Source organism: Amblyomma maculatum, chromosome 5, assembly GCF_055883805.1.
Source record: "Amblyomma maculatum isolate TAMU_Amacu chromosome 5, ASM5588380v1, whole genome shotgun sequence".
NCBI classification, from domain to species: domain Eukaryota; kingdom Metazoa; phylum Arthropoda; class Arachnida; order Ixodida; family Ixodidae; genus Amblyomma; species Amblyomma maculatum.
This window is the reverse complement of record NC_139348.1, coordinates 113,333,750-113,359,786: the sequence shown is the minus strand read 5'-3', so window position 1 is coordinate 113,359,786 and position 26,037 is coordinate 113,333,750. Positions and strand designations below refer to the sequence as shown.

General features: G+C 45.3%; 1 pseudogene; it reads right to left on the bottom strand.

The window, feature by feature from the left end:
* Positions 1-232: 232 nt before the first annotated feature.
* LOC146189255 (uncharacterized) overlaps positions 233-26,037 on the bottom strand; it is a 160,048-nt pseudogene continuing 134,243 nt past the window's right edge.

Genomic DNA, 26,037 nt, shown 5'->3' with positions numbered 1-26,037 from the left:
AACAAATCGAAAGTTACTCAATGTCCAAACACGTGCGAGACATTCCCGTTCTGTAATTGAATAGCTCCGCTCAGATGAAGATCGCTGGCGGCTGGCATAGGCAATTACACGGGAGACGCCATGCTAGAACTGAGCAAGAATAGCTAAAATGTCATGGCCACTGGAGTCGGTTCGAAATGCAGTATTAGTAGAAGTAGTAGTAGTAGTAAAATACTTTATTGAGGCGCAAGACTTAGGCGTCTAATACATCGATGGCCTGCTGGACGCGCAGGCGCTATTCTTTTTCACCCTCAGCACCAAACCAGTCCACCCAGGTCCAGATAGTATGAGAGGAGGTGGGAAAGATTCTCGATTGTAATGCAACCGGAAATGAAAATAGGCAGTGTGAAAGGTTTGCATAAGGGGAAGGGCAGTTGGGGCATGATGGTTTACGACGAAATTTGTAGAAATATAGCAGTGCAGCGGTTATGAATGTGTTCAACTGTAGGATATGAGCCTCCCCAACGGAAAGATTAGGATGAGCGTCGGGTAGTGCTTGTGGTCTAAGCGAGCAGTATTGTAATATTCGGTGATGGTGGCGCGAAGAGACAGTCTCGACCCGCCCTCCAAGGATCTTGGCCAGGAGATGAACGGTGTCTGGTTACGAGTTTCACTGGCGAGCTGGTTCGCCAGCTTACTGCCGTCAGTCTCCGAATGTCCAGGGATCCATCGGAGGAAGACGGGGCAGGGCTGTAGCGCAACGAGTGCAACCTCGAGCTCCGTGGACAGATAATGTGTTAGACTTTTAGATTGAATGGCATGGATAGTAGCCTGGGAGTCGGTGTATATAATATACTGAGGCACAGGTGGAAGAGAATGGAAACTTTGAATGGCATGAATGATGGAGAGGACCTCAAGCGAGATAATATCCGGAGGGTGGAGAAATGGGCCGCTAGAGTGTGTGACAGGGGTAGATAGACGACGATGAAAGAGGACCTGGCTTCCGGCCCCGCGAGGAGCCACATAAGAGGCATCCGTGTAAGCGACTCCATGGGTATTGAAGGGCGGAATATGATGAGAGGCAGCAGTATGTCGGTGGCCAGCATGCAGGACCGACGACATATTGGCTGGAAGAGGAAGTACACGGAGGTTTGTGGCCTCTGGAGGGGAAGGAGTTGGCAGAGGGACTGACTGGATGGGGGAAACGTTAGCCTGGTTTAGAAGCCAGCGTCCATGAACTGTGCCGGAGAGGCGAGCTATCTGTCGGTCACCGTGAAGGGAAAGGCGACTGTGAAGAGGATAAAAAAGCCCGGTGGCATAAAGCTTATCGGTGGAAGTGGTTATGGGAAGACAAAGAACAGCTTTATAGAGGTCGTGAAGAGCTGTTGCAAGTGTGTCTAGCTGGCCATGGGTGAATGAAAGATATGGTGTAAAATAAAGGAATTTGTTAAGAGCCAGCGTCTGAGCCAGTCGACAGGCGTGAGGTTCTCTCAGGCCAGAGGACCGTCTCACAACTCGGCGAAGTAAATGGGTGACGGACTGACAGGTAGCAACAGCCGCATGGAGAGCCCGGACATTTTGGGCGGCATGCAGAGGCGTGCCAAGGACGCGTCATTGAGGAACTTTGGGGATTGGGGAGAAGCCCAAGGTAAGGGATATCAGTGAGTTGTGAGCTCGTTGATAAGCAGAGAGAGTCAAAAGTAGGATTTCTGACTTCTCGGGCGCGGGAGACAGGCCTGCATGGTCAAGAAAGCAAGAAATGATATCCAGTCCCTGCTGAATGGTGTCTTGAACGTGACCAGGAGATCCGCGCGAGAACAACAGAGTGATGTCGTTGGCGTAAAAAAACTGCTGAAGATCGGGAATAGAAGACAACTGAACCGCGAGAGGAGCCATGGTGATATTAAAAAGGGTCGGTGAAAGAACGGCACCCTCGGGGTACCACGGGTGAGACGGTGGGGTGTAGTAGTGAAGTTCAATGCTCGGAAACGGGCCTCGCGATTAGAAAGAAACGCTCAAATGTAGTTTACATGCGGGAGCTGCAGCCGGTGCTGGAAAGGCAGGTAAGAATATGGTCATTGGAGACGCAATCGAATGCTTTGCGTACATCGACTGTGACCAGGGCGTGAAGCTGAGAGCTACCCCCGGTGAAGAAAGTATACTGAAGTATGATAAAAAGGTCCTGTGCAGATAGGCGAGAACGAAAACCAATGATGGTATGAGGGAGCGAGTTCGAAACCTCCAAATGCCTACTAAGCCTGGTGAGCGCAATTATTTCCATCATCTTACCGACACAGAAGGTCAGAGAAATGGGCCGGAGATTGGAAAGGGTTGAATGCTTACCAGGTTTAGGAATGAGAGAAAATAGTGAGGAAGTCCAGGACGATGGCAGAGAGCCTTCGTCCTAGGCAGTGTTATAGAGGTTGAGGAGGTGCTCTTTTTGTGTTATCGGGAAAATTGCGAAGAGCGGAGTAAGTGATTCCATCTTCACCAGGAGCCGACCGAGTGGCGTTAGCAAGAAGTGCAGTTTCAAACTCGCGCACTGTAAAAGGGGCATCGAGGTCATTGCTTGCACAGCCTGTGTATTCAGGGTAACAGGGGCACAACAGGGGTGGGAGATAAAGATCTGCAAGGGTTTCGAAAACCTTATTGTGAGACTTTGTGGCTAGGGCTTTAGCAAGAGTCGGGGCAGGGGCAGGGGTGGCACCAAGGGTGGTTCGAAAAAGAGTCCAAGTTAATTTTTTATGGAGCGCCGTGACAAGATTTTTGCATAGGTTATTCCAGCGAGAATCCTCAAGTGTAGCACAATATGTCTCGATATCGTCTATATCGTGACATCTAGACGATATCGAAACAACCACATCTATATTGCGTGGTTGTTTACATAATATTGCCACGTGGTAGCGACAAGGTCGTAGGCCAAATTCGAAGAGGCTTGTATTTCACTGAATTAAAATTTTACTGGGCTGCTCTTTGCTCACAAAAGAACTACCCAACGAGAAGTGTGCCCCACGTCGGTGATAACAGGCAGCAACCATGCTCGGCGGCCGTTGGACTACGAAGGCCCATTGAATTCGGCAGGGGACGAGGTCGGCGCAGAAACATCTAAACAATCCAGCCTAGAGATACCGGAATAATACGGAAGAAGTGCTTACCTGCAATCATTCCAGTGTTCTTTTGGCGCATCTCGCGCTGCAAAACAACAGGCGATAAATGCACGTTTCGCGATACCGAGCATGGCCAAGCAAAGGGCACAAAATCAGTCTTTTCACCCCAGTCACAGTGACAAGGCCGCATGTCATCGGCTGTTAAAAACAACACAGGCAGATTTGAGCGCATAGCGGCAATAAGACATGGTGACTTGACTATGTTAGGTAGTACTTGTGCGAAACAAAAGGTACCAAATAATTTGTTAGCGAATGCAGTAATGGCGTTACGAATAGGCTCGAAAAAGGATCCGTAAGCAGCCGGGGTCGCTAGCTTTAAAGCTGTCGCATCACATCTTTATTCGTGGAGATTAGGTGCCTCTCTCGCCCAATTCTTCGAAAAGCGTGCAATTCTAGTTGTGCGCGATAGTGCAATCATAAGAATTGCAAATAATATACGCTACTGAGTCGTCTCATCGCAGCATACTACACGGTAAGTATATCCACTATACCTTTAATCGGCTGAGTAAAAGGATACTATGGGCGAAAGCGTAGCCTCATCCATTTATTTGTCAAAGGAGGTCATATACCTGTAGATTTCATGCTTTCTCCTCGGTGATATTTTTTATTAAAAGCCGCTAACCATTTTCCGTGACTTCTTTCTATTAAAGCTGTTTCCGAGCGCATCATTAATTTACGTGCGCTTACTCCTACGCTGATTACATTTGTAACGGATATATTGCACATGTCTCCACTCTCTATTTCCTGTAGAAGTAATGTTTTTTTTCTCTCTCGTAAAATGTCTGCTGCATTAAGGCCAAATACACGCAATGTCTGCTCACTGAAAGCACTTCGGTACCAAGCAGAACAAAGGCCCACAACGCAGTGACTTCAAAAATGAGAGGGATGCACTTAGGTATGCACACGTGCGGAAATGCGAAGGCATTGCAAGTTGCGTGTAAGAGTTCCGAGCTTTTTTTCTTAGTACCGTTGCCTAGCAGGAGTTTCTGCTGATCAAATTTGGTCTAAGTCCAATTCTCGTGGCCAGGGGACGAAACGCTTTGAGTGTCCCATGGAGACTTAGCAGTCACCATTGAGTTGGCAAACTCAAATGGGGTTAGAAACGAATTTTGGACCATTTAGGACGCAGTGAAAATTCGGCTTGCCAGGAGGCCAAATTGGGGTGCTGGCCCGCCTAAATTTGCAAGCCACCACTGGATCGAATATGCTCCAATTAGGTTATGCACCAAGTTCAGTCACATTCGAAACACGTCAAGGTTCAGAGGTCCAGAGAGGCCAAAATGTGGAAGAGCTCACGAATGCTTGGAGATCACGACTAAAGTAGTAATACTCGAAATAGGTTAGACGTCGATACTGCGCAAATTCTATCGAGGCCAAGTACTGGAGATCCACTGTGTCCAAATTTTGTAGTTGCCCACGCAAGTTTAGAGGTCACTACTGAATTGGCCATACTCGGTGTAATAAGAGATCGATGTTTGTCAATTTCAAAAGAGGCGAAATTTTGGCCGTTCAAGGGGACGCCATTTGGGGGTGGCCCATTAAAATTTGAAAGGCTCTATTGCATTGGTCATTTTCGAATTAGACTTCATACCAAATACGTAGATACTGGGTTATATGCGCCGACACACTCTGATAGCTGTTCCTGTGGACAGGCTCGCACAACAAACCCCGTCCGCATCGAAATTCGATCAAATAATTATTAACCGGTTGTTTACACGTTTCAGGTATTTAATAAATATTTCAACTAATGAGATATGTCGTTATTAAACTGCTATATTAATTTTTCGCGTGATTGACTACTGACAGCTCGTAGGGACAGGTTTTTGACGCACTCTGACCAAAAGCTCTGTCCACGCCAGCAATGAGGCAAGAAATGCTTCGGAACAACAAAATGGATGTTTGAGAAAGCAAGTTTTTCAAAAGATATCTGCTGATTACTTTTTTGGAACACACGCCTTTTAGGGCAATTAGGTGGGCATAACTTTTGTGTCTTCCATCGAGTAACCTCTAGAATGTTTCGGTAATTGTAAAAAGGTCAAGTTGCACCAAACCTTGTAAAACAAATGCACGCAGGCTCCAGTCCGGAGTGTTTTCTCTGACATTGTGCTCTTCCCTTGCTTCCACAAGTGATTCAGCCGGGACACAGACAAATAGATAGTGTAGATAAGGTGTCTTACACAGTCCTGCATGCGGGGCTCCCGCGAAGATTCAGTGTCCCATGCTGTGTTCCGCAACAAGGCGCCGCTAATGGAATTCGCGAGGCACGTGCGTAATGAGGGAAACGAGAGATTGGACGTCGGGGAAAAGGTTGTTGCTCCCGGCCTCACTTTGCCGCGAATGAGAGAACCTCTTTGTATGCAGAATTGCTTTTTATTTTTGTGACCTTGAGGTATCCCATAAGAATGCATTCCATGCTGGCTCTGCTGCAACGTTAAACACTGCAACGTTTTTTTTTAATTTATCGATTCCATCTGAGAGAGAAAGAGAGAGAGAAATCTGAAGTGGGCAGATAAAGAAAGTTGGAATGTTTTTTTCTTTTTTTGACAAAGTAATTTCATGGGATGCAGGTCATTGTTTTCGAAACAGCAGTACAAATTCATGTGATCAGCTGGCGATCCTCTGGCTTCGACTTTAGATGCGTGTTGTACAGAATGTGTTCCTTCGGCAGCAGAGTCTTTTTAAAGTCAAAGACTACTCTTCACATAAAGCATTAATATCGCTACCTAATCGTGAAGAGACAGTAGGAAACAACCTAGCACATTCCAAAACCCGAGAATTCGTCTCGTAGGATGTGTGATGATTCGCCCGAGCATGACCTGCCTCAACCACTCACTATATGTTACTGCATTCGCTAAAACGTCCGTTTCGCAGTACAAGTATTTCTGACTCACTAAATGACTGAATAATACAAACGAGTGTCAGCAGAGCCACCCACAACCCATGTCGTAGAAAAGGTGGTCCACAGTAAAGGATATTAGCTTACAAGTATGTTGTGGTCAATGCAAGGTTCTCTGCCAAAAAATTGACCTTTTTCGTCTCATGGTACGGGCTTGCCAAAACAAACGAGTAATACCCTCCCTTTGAATTTGGCCCACATGAGCTGGTTTGGAGGCATTCTGAAAAGTTCTGACCTCACGGTAGAGAGGTCATTGGCCGGGGACCTCAGGGAATAGCTTCAGGCAACAGAGTTCTTATAGACAACGCGACAGACCTCAGCCTTACTCTGTGGTTCTTTGTCTTTAGTAAATCAAAATTGGTTTACATGTTTCGCCTTTGCAAAATACGACATAAAAAGCTTTGGAAGGTCATCTTTTAGTCAGGCAAATTAGAGGCGTTTTAAGGAATGCAGGTTTAATGACATTCAATATCACTGTAGGTCGCCCCGGTGTCTAGATATATATGCAAGCATTCGTAGTCTGGCTATAGCATCATGTACTGGATGAGCGCTGTCTAGGGACAAGCTATAAGCTATATATATATATGTAGATATATATATATATATATATATATATATATATATATGGATTGCTTGTTACTAATGGGCCAGAGTTAAATTCAAACAGGATGTCACACAACTTTCCCGATTATCTATTTTATTCCCTTCTTCAAGGGACCTTGAAGAAGGACGGTCCACCGTCCGAAACTGTTGGAATAAAATAGATAATCGGGAAAGTTGTGTGACATCCTGTTTATATATATATATATATATATATATATATATATATATATATATATATATATATATATATATATATATATATATATATATATATATATATATATATATATATATATTGTGAGCCTTCTGTGGACCTTCTTTCATTTGTACATGCCATCATCATCTTCTTTCATTTGTACATACCATCATCATCGTCCCGCGGCGCCGGCTCTGGCGCGTGCCTGGGTTGGTGACCGGATTAAAACGCTGGACAAGGCTTCGCTGTCCTTGCCGCCACGACCTCGCCGTCTTGACCTAGCCTTCTTCCACAAGTGGTGGAGGTGAGAATTGATCCCCTTGCTGTTTTGTGCCCTGCCTCTCGCTGGAGCTACGTTCCGGTCGCTGTTTACCGCCTGCCACCATCGTTATGTCTACCGAGAGCACCCAAGAATCGGCAGGACCCTCTACCTCGGCTGCACCACCCCCTCCGACTATGCCCGCACGACAACGCGACCCGCCGCTGTTCGCTGGTCGTCGCGACGAAGACGTCGATGACTGGCTGGACACCTATGAACGCTGCAGTAACTACAACCGGTGGGACGACGCTCTAAAATTTCTGAACGTTTCTTTCTACCTCATTGAGGTCGCCAGAACCTGGTTTATTAACCGCGAACCCCACACCACTAACTGGACAACATTCAAGCAGCAGTTCCGCCAATATTTCGCCGACCCAGCAGTTCGCACTGAGGTCGCGAAGAACAAGCTCGCCTCTCGCCTCCAAGGTCCCGATGAGTCGTACGCGTCTTACATAGAGGCCATACTTGCACTCTGCCGGCGTGTTAGTCCCACCATGCCGGAACCTGAACGCGTACACCACATCTTAAAAGGAATTAATTCTGTGGCTTATAATACCCTGATTGCCCAGAATCCTTCTACTGTTGACGCCATTATTGCGACCTGCCAACGCATCGACCAGCTGCAGTCCTCCCGATTGCAGCCCAGCATTGCTACAGGCCCGACCTATGCTGACCTGGATCTACGGGCACTGATTCGAGCCATCATCCGGGAGGAGCTCCAAGCCCTCAAGCCTGTCTGTCGACACGGGTGCGATCATTCTTCCGTACCTTCTAATGACGCCGGTCTACGCAACATCATTAAAGATGAGCTGGCAACAATCACGCGACCTATGCCGTCCGACCCTCCTGCACCCCGCCAAGCATCGACTTACGCGCACGTCGCAGCATCACCCCCTCCTTTTGTTCCGCCGCCCCAACTGGCATCGCCCTACAACCACATCAACGCCGTGACGACGGCTCAGCCTACGCCACACTATTACGCACCCTGGCGCCCCTCTCGCCCAGTGTGCTACTACTGTGGAATACGAGGACATATATCCCGCTTCTGCCGTCGCCGTATTCAGAACGAGCGGCGTGGTTATGACGCATTCGAAAGTGACGTACCCTCATATTATCAGCGACGACCTCCTATGTCCAGCCCACCTCGAAGATCATCTCCACCTCCAGAATCCTCGTCTGAGCCTCGTGGAACCCATGCGTCCCGACGTCGTTCCCTATCCCCATACCGCCGCTCAGTTTCCCCTCTCCGACCCGCAACAACTCTCCCTGTCCGCCATCCGGAAAACTAAGCGTTGCAGTTTCCGGAGGTCAAACTGCAGTCTGCGAACTTACCAAAAGTCCTCCAGATCGCCCGTATAATGTGATTTCTGTTTTCGCTGAAGGATTACCGGTAGAAGCAATAATTGATACAGGGGCTGCAATTTCTGTCATTCACGCTGATTTGTGCTACCGTTTGCGAAAAGTTACGACACCATATGATGGGCCTGAACTCCGTGGAGCCAATGACGTCCCTTTGCGCCCTTTAGCAAAGTGCACCGTACGAGTTGTTATTGACGGCGTCCGCCATCATGTGCAGTTTGCTGTGCTCTCTCCATGTGCGCATCTGATAATTTTTGGATGGGATTTTTTGTCAACCGCTTCGGCATTAATTTCTTGTGGCGACCGTGTTATCCATATGACAGAAAGCGATTTTTCATCTGAAGTTTCTGAACATCATCCCCTCGTTGCCGCCACTGATACTGTTCTGCCTCCTCAGTGCGAAAAACTGCTTACCGTTGTTTCTGACCGCATCGCTGACGGGGACGTACTCATCGCACCATCTTATCGTCATCTTGAACGCGGTATCGCCTTCCCGTCTAGTCTTGTGAGGTTCTGCAACGGCTCAGCGACAGTAGCGGCCACTAACACTTCACGTGAATCCCTCGTGCTCCGAAAAGGAACTTCTCTCCCCTGCAAGGTGGATGTTCAACCTTTGTCCTTGATGGTGCTCACCGCCCCTCAGCCTCAGCACCGTGTTTCGACAGACGTCTCTTTTTCTGTTCTCACAAAGACTATTATTTCCTAACCTCACGCCGAACCAACGCCAAGAACTGCTGACATTGCTTCGACAACACCAAGCCATTTTTGATGCCACTTCCCCACCACTGGGACGGACTAGTGTTGCGCATCATCGCATCATTACTGAAGGTAACTCTATCGTTCGCCGGCGGCCTTATCGGGTTTCCCTCTCTGAACGAAAGGTAATTGAAGAAAATGTAAATGACATGCTCCATCGCAATATTATTCGTCCCTCGACAAGTCCATGGTCCTCCCCAGTAGTGTTAGTTAAAAAAAAGGACGGCTCGGTACGCTTTTGTGTTGATTACCGCGCACTCAACAAAATTACCCGCAAAGATGTATACCCAATGCCAAGAATTGATGACGCCCTTGACTCTCTCCAAGGCGCCCAATATTTCTCGATTTTGGACCTCCGCTCGGGTTATTGGCAAATACCTATGCACGAGGGCGATAAAGAAAAAACCGCTTTCGCAACTCCCGATGGCCTTTACGAATTTAATGTTATGCCTTTCGGACTTTGTAACGCACCAGCGACATTTGAAAGGATGATCGATACTGTGCTTCGTGGCCTAAAATGGAGAACCTGTTTATGCTACTTGGATGACATTGTCATCTTTTCGTCAACTTTTAACGACCATCTCACGCGCCTGAATGAGGTCCTCACGTGTCTCGCTTCAGCGGGCCTTCAGCTCAACACCAAGAAGTGCCACTTTCCACAGAAGGAAATTAAAATATTGGGACATCTAGTCAGCCATGACGGCATTCGTCCAGACCCTGAAAAAATTATCGCGGTCTTGAAATTTGCTCGTCCACAACGGACTACAGAATTGCGCAGTTTTCTCGGCCTGGCGTCTTATTTCCGGCGTTTTATAAAGCATTTTGCAAGTATTGCTGCTCCCCTCCATCAACTACTTAAAGCACGCAGCCCTTTCGTGTGGACTGAACAGTGCGAAGCTGCTTTTAATAACCTGAAGCACGCCCTCACATCAGACCCTGTTCTTGGCCACTTCAGTGACAGCGCTCCAACCATCCTGCACACTGATGCCAGTGGTATCGGTCTTGGCGCTGTACTTCTGCAGCGCGATGCAACTTCGCGTGAGAAAGTGATTGCCTTCGCCAGTCGGACTATGACTCCAGCTGAGAAAAACTACACTATTACAGAACAGGAGTGCCTTGCCGTCGTCTGGGCTGTCCAAAAGTTTCGCCCTTACCTATACGGTCGGCACTTCACAGTTGTGACCGATCACCATGCTCTTTGCTGGTTGTCTTCGCTCAAAAATTTGACAGGCCGACTTGGCCGTTGGATTCTACGCCTGCAAGAATACGATTTTGACGTCATTTATAAATCGGGTCGCCAACACCAAGACGCCGACGCTCTTTCTCGCTGTCCACTTTCGGAATCGGCTTGCTGTTTTTCTTCCCAATGCATTTCCACCTATGACCACAGCCGACCATCTCTTTCCCCGACGTATATCACAACAGTTTCATTTGACGACGCAGAGAACAAACACACTCTCCGCTCACAGCAATTAGCCGATGCCTACTGCCGTCCCATCATCGATCGCCTTATTGGCGCTTCGGACCCACCCAATGCTCGGCTTCGCCGACAACTTCGCAATTTCAAGCTCGAAGATGGCATCCTACTCCGCTTCGTGTATTGCACTGATGGAACTCGCTGGATACCAGTCGTGCCGCATGTGCTTCGTCAACGAATACTGGCGGCTCTCCACGATGACGCTACTGCAGGTCACCTTGGTATTGACAAAACCTACGACCGCGTGAAAAAACGATTCTTTTGGCCTGGCCTATCTTCCAGCGTTGCCAAATACGTCGCATCCTGCCCTCTATGCCAACGTCGCAAACGGCCAACTTCTTCACCCGCTGGCCTTCTACAACCCGTTCCCTGTCCCGCCACGCCATTCGACGTAGTCGGCATCGATTTATATGGTCCCCTACCTCTCTCCGAGGGGGGTAACCATTGGATTATAACAGCTGTCGACCACCTTACACGCTATGCTGAGACAGCACCTGTACCGACAGGTTCCGCTCAAGAAGTAGCAAATTTCTTTTTGCAATCAATTGTATTGCGTCATGGCGCTCCTCGGGTGCTCCTAAGTGACCGCGGGACGGCATTCTTATCGACAGTCGTTGCCGAAGTTCTTTACGCGTCATCCACCCTTCACAAGACAACCTCGAGCTACCATCCCCAGACTAACGGGCTGACTGAGCGATTTCACCGCACCTTATCGGATATGATCTCCATGTATATCACACCGGATCATCGAAATTGGGACACTATTCTACCATTCGTCACTTTCGCCTATAACACAGCAGTACAACGGACTACCGGTTATTCTCCATTTTTCCTCGTTTATGGCCGTCCTCCCACTACAATTCTCGACGCTTCCTTCTTCTCTACGCCCGACTACTCCACATCGGTACCTACCCAGTTCTTATCTCGTGTGGCCAGATGCCGTCATCTTGCCCGCCTCAACACAGCAGCGTGCCAGGAAGACCGCAAGAGCCGCTACGATTCTACGCATCGCGTGGTCTCTTATCGTCCCGGTGACGAAGTACTGCTTTATACTCCACTGCGCACCCCTGGCCTTAGTGACAAATTCCACCACCGCTACCTTGGTCCCTACAAGATCATCAGCCAAACTTCTCCAGTTAACTACAAAGTCGCGCCTGTTGATCCCCCAGCCGATCGACGCCACCGTGGAACTGAAATTGTCCATGTCTCTCGCTTGAAACCGTTTGTGCGTCGCGGTACATCGGTTAGTTAGGAGCGGCCAGGCTTGCCGCTTCCGACCCCCCGGGCAGATTGTGTGAGCCTTCTGTGGACCTTCTTTCATTTGTACATGCCATCATCATCTTCTTTCATTTGTACATACCATCATCATCGTCCCGCGGCGCCGGCTCTGGCGCGTGCCTGGGTTGGTGACCGGATTAAAACGCTGGACAAGGCTTCGCTGTCCTTGCCGCCACGACCTCGCCGTCTTGACCTAGCCTTCTTCCACAATATATATATATATATCAGCACATCAATTAACGGGAAATGAGGGTACTCGTTATAATACATGAAGGAAAGAAGCCGACAGTCGGCGAGGCCAAGGAAAGCGTTGGGGATGGTACTTTTTTTAATATTTACTTGGATAATCACAGAAATTAGTAATGTAATCTATTTAGGGTAGAGATAAATAAACACAAAGTAGAAGAAAAAACAACATGCCGATGGTGGGAACCAAACCCATGACCTCCGAATATCGCGTCCGGTGCTCTTCCAACTGAGCTACATCGGCCGCTGTCCCCCCTGCTACTTGCTTGGGTATTTATGTTGTCTGTATAAGAACCTTGGGAGTGTTCACCAGCGCCGCCCTCAACCATAGCGGCGGACGTGGAACGTCCTTTGTTACCGCCAGCGTCACGTAGAACGTGATCAAGAGACAGGGCGAAAGCTGTGCTAAAACCCTCTTACGCTACCTATGGCTTCAAGACTGCCAGAACCGCGACCCCCGTAAGCTACAAGCAGCTTGTAGCTTACGGGGCAAAAATAATTTATTGATTGATATTGAAATTGTTCGTCCTTTTGAAGCTTCCTATATATTCTTGCACAAAACAAACGTCCGAGGCATTGCTAGCCCTTTCAGTACTGTGTCAGTCAAATAACAGAAGTCAAATGCTTTAACATGAGTAAGTAGCTGAGGAAAAGTTAATGTTTATTGTGATGATAGCCAAAGGATCACTATTGCTTTGGATAATAATATATTTCTTGCTCTAATAGCCCCGTGTGAAAAACAAAAGGGTATGTAGCAAGGAGCAGCAGTAAAAAAATTTGTCCGTATATATATATATATATATATATATAGGAAGGAACGAAGCAAACAGTCGGCGAGGCCGACTGAGTTTAATTGTGTTTAATTATCTTTCCCCTAAACCGATGAGATTACATTACTACTATATGTGATTATCGAAGTAAAAAAATAAAAAAAAATACAGAGTACAATTCCCAATGCTTTCCTTGCCCTCGCCGACTGTTGGCCTCTTTCCTTCATGTATTATAACGAGCACCCTCATTTCCCCTTTTTTTATCTCCCTATTTATATATATATATATATAAATATATATATATATATATAAATATATATATATATATATATATATATATATATATATATATATATATATATATATATATATATATATATATATATATATATATATACATACATTGTGCGCAATTACAGAGCTTTAGGTTCGGCGACTGCCCAGTATTGAGCAGTTCAACAACTTAAAAATGTTTTCCCTAAACTAATGCAAGGTTCTTTCGCAACGCTAGTCTCGCTACTTAATGTGATGCCAAAGCTGCGCGGGGAAAAATTTTGCTGAGCCATTTTTTGGGCATTTGTGTTTGTACTCTGTTAGCAGTAGCCATTTCCACAGACTTATGTCTCTTTGAGGTGCTCGTCCAATTACCCTCGTTTGTTATTGTGCGGTTAGTGTGGTGTCTGGCATCCGGATGAATGGGACAAACAGACGCAGGCCACAGTTAAGGCATTCAAGGGCACTTTGTTTTCAGCAGAGAGTGTGGGCGTGTAGGATATATAATAGAGGAAGATGACTGATGTCGGTGGTAGAGAGTGTGGTGAGCACGGTGCTTAGTTTTATGTAGCCCACGCTTGTATATGTCTGTTCATTCTTCGTCCGTGTTGTTTTGTCGGTGTGAAATATTTCATACTTGAACAATGTGGACTGTTGCCCCCTTCCAAAAGATCATCTGCTTAAAAAACGCACGTAACAGCTTACATAAATGCGCACGTAAGGCGAGGCTCCCCAGTACTTTGATGCAGCTCTTGCTGTATGGATTGCTTGGAGAAAGAGTTGAAGTGCTTATTCAACCGCTAGGTCCTTTTTCGGATCCCTGTTGGCGTTCTTGCAGTTTACTATTTCCTATGAGTAATGTTTGACCGTACGCTGCTACTTCCTCCCCGCAGACCCATCGCCGTGCAGTCGTATGCTAACACATTTTGTCCGAGACCACTTTGTGTAAATAAAATGCCCGCTCTCCCTAATCAGTGAGAATAGATATAGACTAAGGGATAGCTTGTAGGGAAGCAGATCCAAACGTCGACGAGGATTCAGTTCCCAACTCCCTCCCTCCCTCTCTATCTCCCTATCTCTCTTTCAAAAGAGAGATAGGGAGATAGCTACAGAAGTTGGCAGCTGCAAACAACTAGGCCATGTATCGTGGTCTTTCGACGTGAAGCAATCTGACAACCTGTCCTTGCCTGGAGACATCACCACCGAGCTATCAATAGCAAGTAATTTTACTCTCACAAGGCCCTCGCTGACAGAGTCGAATAGGTACGCCATAGCACCATAGGTCGTGTTCTCTAAAGAATCCCGCACTGCTAGTATTGTGAAAAAAAATCACGAGATGGTTTCATCCGTGTGCAGAAGGTTTGCAGGTGATATAAGCGAGAACTGATTACACGCACATCGTATGGCATCAGAAGACACCGTGCATGTCGATCAGGCTAAAGGTGTCGACTCGTATAGGTCATTTGAGACTGAAGGCTACCACAGAAATCAACCAGCCGAAATCCATGCATCATGACTCAGACAAGCTATAACCCCTGGCTATGCAGACGTGTTTGTAGGGCTTGGTTAGAGGGGATTTATATCTGTGTCAGATGCTCGTGCACCTATTATAACAGATTACGAATACAGATGAACCTGCTTGAAATAAAATATGCGCAAAATGTATCATTCTTTGCTAAGCGAAAATTGCACGCTCCCGAAGAAAGGTCCATAAGGTTACCTGCAACTGTAGCAATTAACACGGTCGCATAAGGGCAACAATTGCCGGATTCTATTAGGAGCTAGCACATGCAGGGCTCTTTCCTGATTGCTCCTGTGGGCTTAGTTGTCTGCTGATGAGACACGGTTGTTCCCCCTGAGAAGTTCGTAAGAGGTTATCTTTAGGGTGCGACTTTGTGTCAGCTGCTCTTGCTGTCCGAAAAGATACATAACGAATAATGTTTGCCTAAGTAAAATTTGTTCTTTGTCTTGCTCGCGGAGGATTGGAAGTGTTCCTGATGAGCCGGGAAAAGTAATATTCACTGTAAGATCCAAGCTGCGTGAGAAAGCGAAACTACAGTGAGAACAATTTTCATCGGCGCATTTTCAGTCTCAGCCACGCGCAATAAGCGTGGCCTCGAAACCCGCGCAACAGAAAACATTAGGCTGTTTCAGAAAACTTTTGAAAAGTTCAGCTATACCGCACGATTCCAGATTAGTAGAACACTCGGTATTTAGTTATAGTATTTTACTAGGATGAGATGCTAGCCAAGCATACATGCTAGAAAACGCATACGTAGGAAGAAAAGACTTCTAGTTTTTAGAGACGCAGTGCCTCATATATGGTATAATGTTTAAGGAACCTCTTTCTCCTTCCGAAACTCCCCCTCACGATTTTCACAACTGTGGAAGTCATTAGATCCACACCAACTTATAAAAGCGAAACGGAGGAAGTTCTCGGAATTTCAAAAAGAAAACGAAAATCTTCGTTTCTTTGTCGATTTGCACTAGTGCCAGTGCTGTTTCACATTACACCCGCATTTGTAAAAAGACTTAGTATAGCGATAAAGTGATGTCTACATTGCGAAAAAACCATGCCACATCCATTATATTTGCAGGCGAGTAACGACCAAATAGCGTCCTAGTTATCGTCGCTGCTACCTTGAGATTCGTGAAAAAATTATCGGCTTTTTTCTTTCACTGCAGGTTTGGCACGAGATGAGCTGTGTTTCTAAAAACCATAAGGTCTTCAGGAGGGCTTGAGAAAAGGGCGATTCGGGTTGTCTTCATGAATACGGGGGGTATTTTGTAATATAAGGTTAAGAAGTTGAGATTTACTTTTTGTATATGCTGAACGTTTCTCGGTACTCGACATTTTTCCAGATAACCATCTTTGAACTGCCCCTCATACCTTTCCCATTCCTTGATTCTTATAAAACATATTCCAGCATGACACCTTCCTGCCGTGTGGCTGTTTCTCTCGGCATCACCTTTCGTGGAGAGGTTCTTCCTCTTCTAAAAAAGTTTGACGCAGAAATTTTACACATTGATTCAACCCCAGCTTTAAGGCCCTAAAGTTAACAACTTCGAGCTAATGACTCCCATTCGCGGCTGTTTTTTCGGATACATGCTTACGCCCCTTCACATTTCTCGTCTCCGAGGCAGAATTTCCTGTATTTTTATCACCTTATTATATCACAGACACATACACACTTATCTTATATAACATCTTAATATCATATGCTCACATCTCGCGCTCAGTTTTGCTCTCCCGAATATTAGGAACGACACTCCAAGGTTGATAAATCACCTCGCTTTTACCAAGCCCTCGCAGCATATGCTCGTTGTCTTGGTGTTGTATGCGTGATTCTGCATGAAAGGCTGCGCGGTTCGCGTTTCATCTCGTCTTCCCATTATGCAGCTGACGAGTCAGCAGCTGCCATCTCGAACGGCAGTCTATACGCGCTGCATGCATGCGGTTCACCTGAGCAGGAAGCTCCAATAATCCAGACACATTCTAGTGCTAGGATAACGTGCAGCATTGCGGAAATTCTACGATATTTGCCTGTGGTTTTCATGCTTTCTGTCAGAAGAAAAAAAATGTCCCTCGGAGCGAGTCGACTCAAGAAGCTTTCTTCGAAAGCGAGCAGGGAACCTGATAGCCCCGGCTGCGCCGTGTTATCGTAAGGTTGGAGGTGAATCTAGTTTCTGCGCTCACGCGCGCTCGCCTGTTTGTTTATTTGTTTGTGTGTGTGTGCGTGTGTGTGTGTGCGTGCGTGCGTGTGTGTGTGTGTGTGTGTGTGTGTCTGTGCGTGTGTGTGTGTGTGTCTGTGTGTGTGTGTGTGTGTGTGTGTGTGTGTGTGTGTGTGTGTGTGTGTGTGTGTGTGTGTGTGTGTGTGTGTGTGTGTGTGTGTGTGTGTGTGTGCGTGCGTGCGTTATCAAGTAATAGAAATCGGATGCAGTGCTTATTAAGGTTATAAGACCTAAAGAGGAATCAAAAGTTATTAACATTGGTTGGCGCAGAGCGCATGTGATTATCCGCGTCATGCAGGTTAGCAAAAGCGGCAGCAGTACCAGCATTGCCGGAGGAATTTTAACGATGTCAGACAGGGGGCAGTGGAACGTTGACAGCAGAGATAGCTACTACGCTCTCGACTACTGGACTCTGCTTTATGATTGAATGAACAGGGCGTCAGCAATTATCGACAAAGGATGTCTACAGTAGTTTCAAAAAAGGCAAGCGCATTCAAAGCTTGCTTGTACACAGCACCGTATGCCATTTTCTCACATGCCACCCCCGCACCTTTTTCCTCCATTTGCATATTATAGAACTGCCTTTCCAGCTCCAGGCGCTGGCCTTCCTACACTCAATGCACGTGCCCATCTTCCCATTTTCATTTTCGGCTTCCTATGAAGTGCACTTCTTCGCTAACGTCATAATCTGCTTTCACGGTAGTCACCCTTTGCCTTTTCGTAGCACCACCTAAGTGTAGCACATTCCCGTGCTTTCAGCAGTCTGCCATCTAAGACAATGACTTCCTTTCTCTCATTTACATCCAGGGAAGGATTTTCTATCCTTGCCCACTGTCACGAACTAGCCATGGTAGGTTATGTCCACTCTGTTAATAGCTGTTACGCCTTGGAGGTTGCATGTAGTACGGACATGGTCCACGGCGCCTACTACGACGAGCAATCCTGGAACGAGCTCTTTATATTTGCGTCGAACGCAGGAAGCTGAAGTAAATGCGAATGTCACGTACGCTGCTCTGATAACATGGGTCACCCGAGCTTCAGTGACTGCTTTCTGTGATAGTTATTGGGTTCAGGAATTTTATTTGTTATTTGCTTCTGAGGCGGGTATTGCGGAACGTCACTATATACCGTTACATGTGACTTACCACGCTCCTTCCAGAATCCAGGTTTGTTTAGGCGGGTAGCAGCAACATCCTGTCCGATGCCACGGTACATCTTAGTTTTGATTACTTTCCTTGGTTTGAGTCTCTTATGCTGGTACTATCTCTATTCTCTTTTCATCCCATTTTTGCTTCTTCAACGTAACGTTTTATAGAAGCAAGGCAATAAAGAAATCGATCGCGAGGAAACCCGTCGTCATAGATTAGTAAGAACAGTTACGGGAATACTTCTTTAAAGTGTACCTGGCAGGAGATATGCACAGGCATTGGCTTGTCGCCGAGCAGGGTTGCGTCATGAAGTACATGGACTCTCCGCAGTTGGCAGTACTAGACAATCTGGCTAACATCTTTTAGACGTGTACAGAGTAGCGTAACAATTTTCATACCCAAGCTGTCTGGAGTTATCAACCTGGCTGGCTTCTTTGATATTAGTGTGTGGGACGAGAAACAAATGCATCGGTAACTTTGTACGCCGAGTCAAAAACGCCTGTGATCGGCAACACTGGCACATTTCTAAAGCATGATTAAAGTGAGGTGTTATGTGCCAATAGGGCGATCGTTAGCTGACGTTGTTGATTGCGACAGCTTTGTAATGGTAATGTATGAGATAGAATATGGGCCACAATAATGAATTAGTGATTAGACACAGGACAAAGCGCATATGCGAGGTTGAGAACCTGAATGCTGTAATCGGGAGCAAATATCGATGTGCTTCTATACCATTAGAAGTGTACCCTATGTGGCCCATATGTTCCTGGTAATGGCCTTTTGCAGTGCAATAGGTTATATTTTAGCATTAAAATTCGCCCACATTTTTTTGCGATACCACAGGAGTGAGGACGAAGTCTCTTTATTATTAAAAATTATATGTATGGCCACCAATCAGGGTAATGCTTTGCTAATTCGGTGATATTAATAATAGCGCGTATCTTCCACAACTGAGACCTATGGTCTGAAAAGCTGTCGCTGAAAATGGATGATGCAGAAATCCCTGTGCATGAAAGTGCAGTAAACCTGTAAGCGTCATCAAGGATTCTTTTGGTTTTTTAACGCCATTTCAGCCACAATGTCTCCTATGTACTTGCTGTTTAACTGCATTTCACATTGTATGTGTTTATATACAATTTTTATCATTTGATCAGGAGCACACAAGCAAGCATGACACTTTCCATCTGCAATACAGGAGTGCCTTTGGTTCCGAAATTACCAGCCATGCAGAAAAAAAAAACTTACTTAATCCGGCGTGTGTTTCCCTAAGCACTCAAGCCAACGGTTTGTAGTCCGGTATGCTAAGCAGTGCCCATAGATAGTGCAGTGTAGATGCCAATTAGAGGCAAAGTGTGTGGCCTTCAGGATCAAACATTGCAAATCTCATATATAAATATTGCGTGCAATCAGCCGCATCTGTTAACAGTTTTTGAAGTTCTGCAGAAAGATCTGTAGAGCTCAGGAGGCCATTTAAAAAAGCTTAGATGTTTTCGGGTTATGTATATTCATCCTTACATTACAATTCCCGGTGCCTTCTTGAGCACCCAGTTAAATCCAAAAAAAAAAGAAGAAAGAAAAGAAGGAGTTACTCTTCTGTCATTCTCTTTTCATGCACTGCTTGTTTTCCTCTATTCATAACGGCTTCGTCTCACGGGCATAGATTGTGACTATTCTTCGATAATGGTCAATATCCGGCAGCTGGAGGTAATGTCCATCGCTTCCTCTGTTTCACAAGTGATCAGCCAATTCATTTCTTTATTGCGGGGAGCTTTGCGCATTTGAATTATCTTCATTACGTCAAGAATTCGATTTTCTATCAATAGAAAGGAGCGTTCGCCGATTCAGAAAAAGCTCGTCACCATACTGAGCTTTTTTGTGACCCCTGCTATATGAAGCCAATATTTTTACCGTACTGAAACAACTTCCACTGCATCGACCATCCAATTCTACATCATACTAAAGGTCCACTTTCTTTTCGGTTCTTTTTGCATACAGATGTGCGCTCGTTAAAGGAGGACAAAAGCTTAGATTGTGAAAGCTACGTGCGACCGCCCTATTATTCTCGGCGATTGTGTTGACCTTAACACAACGTCCTGCTTTGATAAAATATTTATCCTCTCTTTTGATCGTAGCAGGCTTCCATCTGCTCCCTTGTATATAACTTTCGATAGCGGTTGTATATTATGGCATATCCTACACTGTGATTTCTTTATTTTTATCTCCAAATGAGATGTGTCGGTCGCCTTTCTCGCTCTTTTCATCCTCCTTTATTGTCTTTCGCAATATCTTCAAGGTCCGCAAAATTTCCGTATTCAGTGAATCTGTTGAACTGGAGTGGGAGAGAAGCATTGCATTTCAGCTTAGGGACTTGGTATATGGTTGAAATCTGATTGCTTGAGAGGACTTATGGACGTCAATTAAGGTTATTTTAAAAGTTAATTAATAACTTTTATCCGAGCACTTGAGACTCGGTACTAACATGATTACCCTGACATCTCTTGAGAGCCACATTTGTTTTACTCTAAACGTTAAATGGGGCTCGCTGTTGAAAACGCAAGCACAAAGAAACGGGGCAACAAATGCCGATGGCTTTGCTTTAATCATTAACTCAGGGCGCTAAGAGCTGTTTTTGAAACATTTCCAATTAAATTTGAGGACACTTAAAAACCTCGGATATGTTACAACTCTGAGTGCCTCTGATCATGGAAAGTATTCCAAACAATTTATGAGCATTGCAGTTCCAGATAACAGCTCATCCCTCCACTCGCCAGATATATAACGTCTTACTAAACTCTTGATCAAAGCAACTAGCTGAATCCACTGCCACAAAATGGCGTGCAGTTTGAACAGATTAACATTACATTTGGGTTGCATAATTAACGGATTACAAAATAAGCAAATCTATTGTAACACTTCGTTATCTAAAGCGAAAATGAGAATTGTTTGCAGGAACGTTCCAACACATTCAAGGATGATTTGCAAATGCACCTAAAATGCTCTTTGAAGAGTTTTCGTCATTTTCTGTCTCAAGGATATTCTCTAGAATATTTATCAGTGTAGACCGACCACCAGAAGGCATTCTTTATATGAAGAGAAAGCTATAGCGAACAACCGAACGAACCAGAACTCTTGTAAAATTTCATTCAACTGTCGCTTTGGCTCCTTACAATTCAGATGCAGCATGCATCCATCCAGAAATATTTGTTAGTACTATAGCTAGGTTCTTCGAGCTTCTCAATACTGAACTGAAGACATCGGTTTTTCATCTCCCACTTTTGGCAGTGTAATTATGCATTAAGATCGACAATGAGTCGTTTTTAGCATTGTAATTTGTACTCTGAAAACTACGCCTCGCGAACATGACACAGCATTCAAAGAAAGGTTTTACCGATTTGAGAGGAACGATGCTTATCAAGAAACATCTGCACTTCACCATTGGCCGCACAGTGCGACTGGAGCGTTTCTAGCGGACTTTCTCGCAGTTTCATGGGAAACATATTCCTACCCTGCAGCGTAGCAGCTGCAAGTCTGCTGGAAAAGAATGGTCTACAGCTGAAAATGATTGAAAAAAGAATGAAGCTATAAGAGCCTTCTTTCTCACTAAGGATGCTGTGGGGGGAACTGTATTCGTTGAAAGGCTGTTCTTTATATTCTGGTCCCCAACAAATATGTGGCTATTCTAAATCTGAATGATGTAGTTTGTTTTCAAGCAAGCAGACAGTAAATAGTGTTTTCTTTTTCAAATGTTATTATTGGTTTACCAAGATACTTTGTTTGGCGAGTTGGTACACATTCAATATTAATTTAAACAGCGCGAACAAAAGGAAGCCACAGTACAAGCGCTGACTCACAACTATGCCTAAGCCATAATGGTTTAGCTCCCGGAAACACTTTGTGAACCTAATTTTTATCACATTTGGTATATGTAAACTATAAAAATCATGATAGCCGCTGTACTTCTACAGACAGCTTTTTTTTTAAGTCGATATTTATTGCCTCAAAGCATCAGTAGGATATGAGATGAAGGATGAATGAATGATTAAATGAATGGAAAAAGGTTAGCTGATTTTATGAAGTCCAGAAGTGAGCGATGATGAGGTCCCTGTGTCCAAGTGACGTATGAGGCAGGATTCGCTGCTGAAAGACCAGCTATGCTCAGGTGCCGAATTCGTATTGGTTTGAGTGCTGGGCAGTCCCACAGCAAGTGGTGGATGTCGGCCTCGACATCTTCGTTTTTACAGATCGGGCATCCTGGGCGAGGATAAGTTTGGAAGTGTGACCACGTCCTAGTGACAGCTGGTGTAAGGGCAACACCGAACCGGATCCTCCTAAGCGCAACCTCCTCTGCACGGGTGAGACGGGGAAGGGATATCGCACACGGAGGGATAAGTGCACGTGTGTGGCGCCGGAGGTGATCCCTTCTTGACAAAAGGAGGGTAGCGTCGTCCACTTCGAGGAGCCGTATGATTGATGCGTCTTGGTTTACGAGGTGGGTTACTAAATCAGCTTGACTTTGGGAAGGCAGCAGATCCCGTGGGACCCACTCGATGCGTATTGATTGTGGGATGCGCGCTGCAAGCTGGTGGATGCCATGGCAACTTTTAGGGCAGCGGCTGACACGTCGGAGCAGACGTACTGCTTCAAGTGCGTCAGTGCGGATGACAACGTGTGCTGTAGGGAGCATGGTTATGGAAGCCACGGAGCAGAGTGCCTTCTGAACTGTCACGAGCTCTGCGCAGGCTAGGTCTCCGTGGACAGTAAATTGCCGTTTTGGCTTCACCGCCTTGCAGGCTTCCATCTATGTACACTACTATGAAATCTTCAGGCAGGTGAGTATCTTGCTCCTCAAATGTCTGGCGAAGCAACGATGCCGAGTTGGCATACGTTGGTCTGCGGATGTCAGTTGGCTAGACAGCTTTTAGTTTCTTGCTACTTTGTTCCGGGAGCGCAACCCAACGTTTTTTTTTAGTTAATCCTAATTACTCTGCGAAGAGGGGACTTAAAGATAAGAATTCCTAACCATCAAAATATTAGCCTTTTGCATATTCATGTTCAAGCACGTTTCTTAGAGAATTAAGCCGGTTCCTTAAAGATACATTCACATACTCTGCACAATGAATTTATGAGATAGTTCGAACTATTCAGCGCTATCAGAGGAAGCACTACCGTCAATAGTTTGCTACACAAGGCTCGTTTTTACCATTCCCAACCGCATGTGCGTAAATTACATATGCCGCGTCCGTAGGAACGTAAATTTATTTCTGGCTTTGTATTAGGGCAGAAAATGCGCTTTAGTGCACTAGCATTGCGGACGTCACGTGGCACAAAACAAGACATCGCCTGAAGTGTTACCGCCGGCGTCTGTGTGAAGCGTCCACCTGCCAACTACGGCAGGTTGCATGTGGATTACATAAACACAATTCAACACTTGAAGGGGAAGAGAGAGCCCGAACAATTAAGCACTAAGGCAAAAATAAAAACGGCGTTTGTATCACAGAAATGAACATCAACAAAAATATACATAAAATGAAATTATACTTAAGACTAGAAAAGAATAAAATCACAATGGAAACAGACATAAACTTGAACAACATCGCATGACTAGCATGCGTTAAATACTTAATGAAACACGAAGATTATTCCCTAAACAACGAGACTCAGGATGCTGAGATTTATTACTTGTCCCTGCAGGTATGACCTCTGCCAATGACTATTTTTTTCTGCCACTGGGCAAAAATGAAAATAACTATCGCCAAAAAAAGCGGAGCGTAGTCGGACCAGCAGCATGAGCGCAGGAGATCGCGAGGTGCTGTATATTCAGTTTGGGTTTTCTGAGTGATCACAGATTCGACAAGCACTATGTGATAGGTCTTCTAGGCGTGTCATCGAGGTATAAAGATATGAAGACACCAAGAGAAAACATGACACTTTCCACCCTCAATACCACTGAGGCGCTGCTGCTTTGGTCAGTGAAACACCATCAGCCAATTCTTGTGTACTTTGTTTTTCTAACAGCGAGAACAAACAGCGCATCACACCATTGTATTGGAACTTTATTCTGAAAAGTTTGGCTGCCAAATATATACTGTTTTCACACACCGCCGGTTATGAAAGGAGTCCGTAATGTAGAGCAAGAACAATGAAGGGATATAGCCTGGTTACGGAGGTAATGTTAACTACAATAAATGAAAACTACATCAAGGCCATTCCCCTTTTTTTGCTGTTTCCTTTAACGCCGTGATCCCAGTGTATCGTAATAAATTAACAACGGACGTTTTCGAATGGACACGCCGCTGCTACATATCGGGAAATAGTGCGGGTAGAATTCTGAATCCAACTACAGTGCTGACGTCTGACAAAGTGTTTTGAATATTTGAACTACTTTTCAGTTTGCATAGGAGTTTTTCAAAACTGACATTTGGCAACCTGTCACTGTTTACATGGTGAATAATTTATGCAGCTTGTGTTTTTTGGTTGAAATTGTGCAAGGACCGACACCATGCAGTCGTTAGCGGCATTAGGTGTGGAAGCGCATTTTTTTCTTTTCCAAGTCGGTATGTTTGCATAATCACGTCTACATGCCCGCAGGTACTTGTAATATGTCGTCTTTTTTTGTCGCATAGAAGTCTCCCATGCAGCCTCTCATGCAGGCTGTTTCTATGGTAACATTCCGCATGTAGGTTTGAACGCACGATAAAACTCGGCAGTCTGATTGAAATGGAGTGGAATCAAGTTTCTTCAATCTTTGTTGTATTCCCGGTTTCTCACTTATATAATCAACCTCTTACAAAACGCGGTAGCTTCATTAAACGTTGTTGCGTAAGGAGCGGAAGACCCTAGTTGTCCACAACATGGATCGATGGATCCTATGAAGTAGGAGCAAGATTTGCCCGCAGAAAGGGGAGGGATTAGACGGTCCTTGCGTGGGAAGCGGGTGATATTGCAGTCTAATCTAATAACTGACGTTAATTTTTCTTTTCTATTTTCTCTCACTTTAGGCCCTTAATATGGCTTCAGCTTATGCAGCTCATTGAACTCACAAGGCAAACCTTAAAGCACCAAGCGCAATTATTATTCTCTTGAGGCACAAGGGTTGTTATCTAGCTCCTTAGATTCTTAACTAATTCGAACTGCAGTTATAGTATTATGCCCGCTTTAGTTATCGATTAAACATAAAATGATGGGTCCCGCAAAATAAGCACAAAAAATGAATTCTATTATATATTTTATTAGCTTTGATTGAGACATTAGAGCAGTCTGGCAGAAATACTGTCGCATGGCCTTAATATAAAATGATTGCAAGCTACAATGTTTGACTATATTTTATAAAAACATCTAGAACATTAAATGATCTTGAATTCTCGCTAAATACCTTTTAAAGCTTGGTGTTTTCAACACTCGCTCGTATATTTTAGCCTTGTAGCTTGTAGGCGTTTCTACCGTGGGTGTTGGAAAAAGAAGGAAAACCAAGCATGCAAACTGGCACATAGGATTCCTACACTGAATTATTTCATTGCACTTGCAACAAATTACAATCCCAAAATTGAAATCAGCACTTTCGCACTCTGGCGTTAAAATCACGCGTCGTGAAAATGGGCTCACGAGTACCTGGCCACAAATACAGGTTCAAAGTCTGTGTCTCATTATAGACCTTTTGCAAAACTTTGGAAGCCAAGTTCCCTGCCCAGTAAAGTCCCCTTCATCATGGCGGCCAAGCCTGTTTTAGGGCCAGAAGTCGGGTGCAAGGAAAAATACTTTTATTTCACGCCTGATGTCATGCACAAGCCTGTCCTGCAGAATTCTTTCGCTATTGAAAACGAGGAGGACGTAAGGGTGGA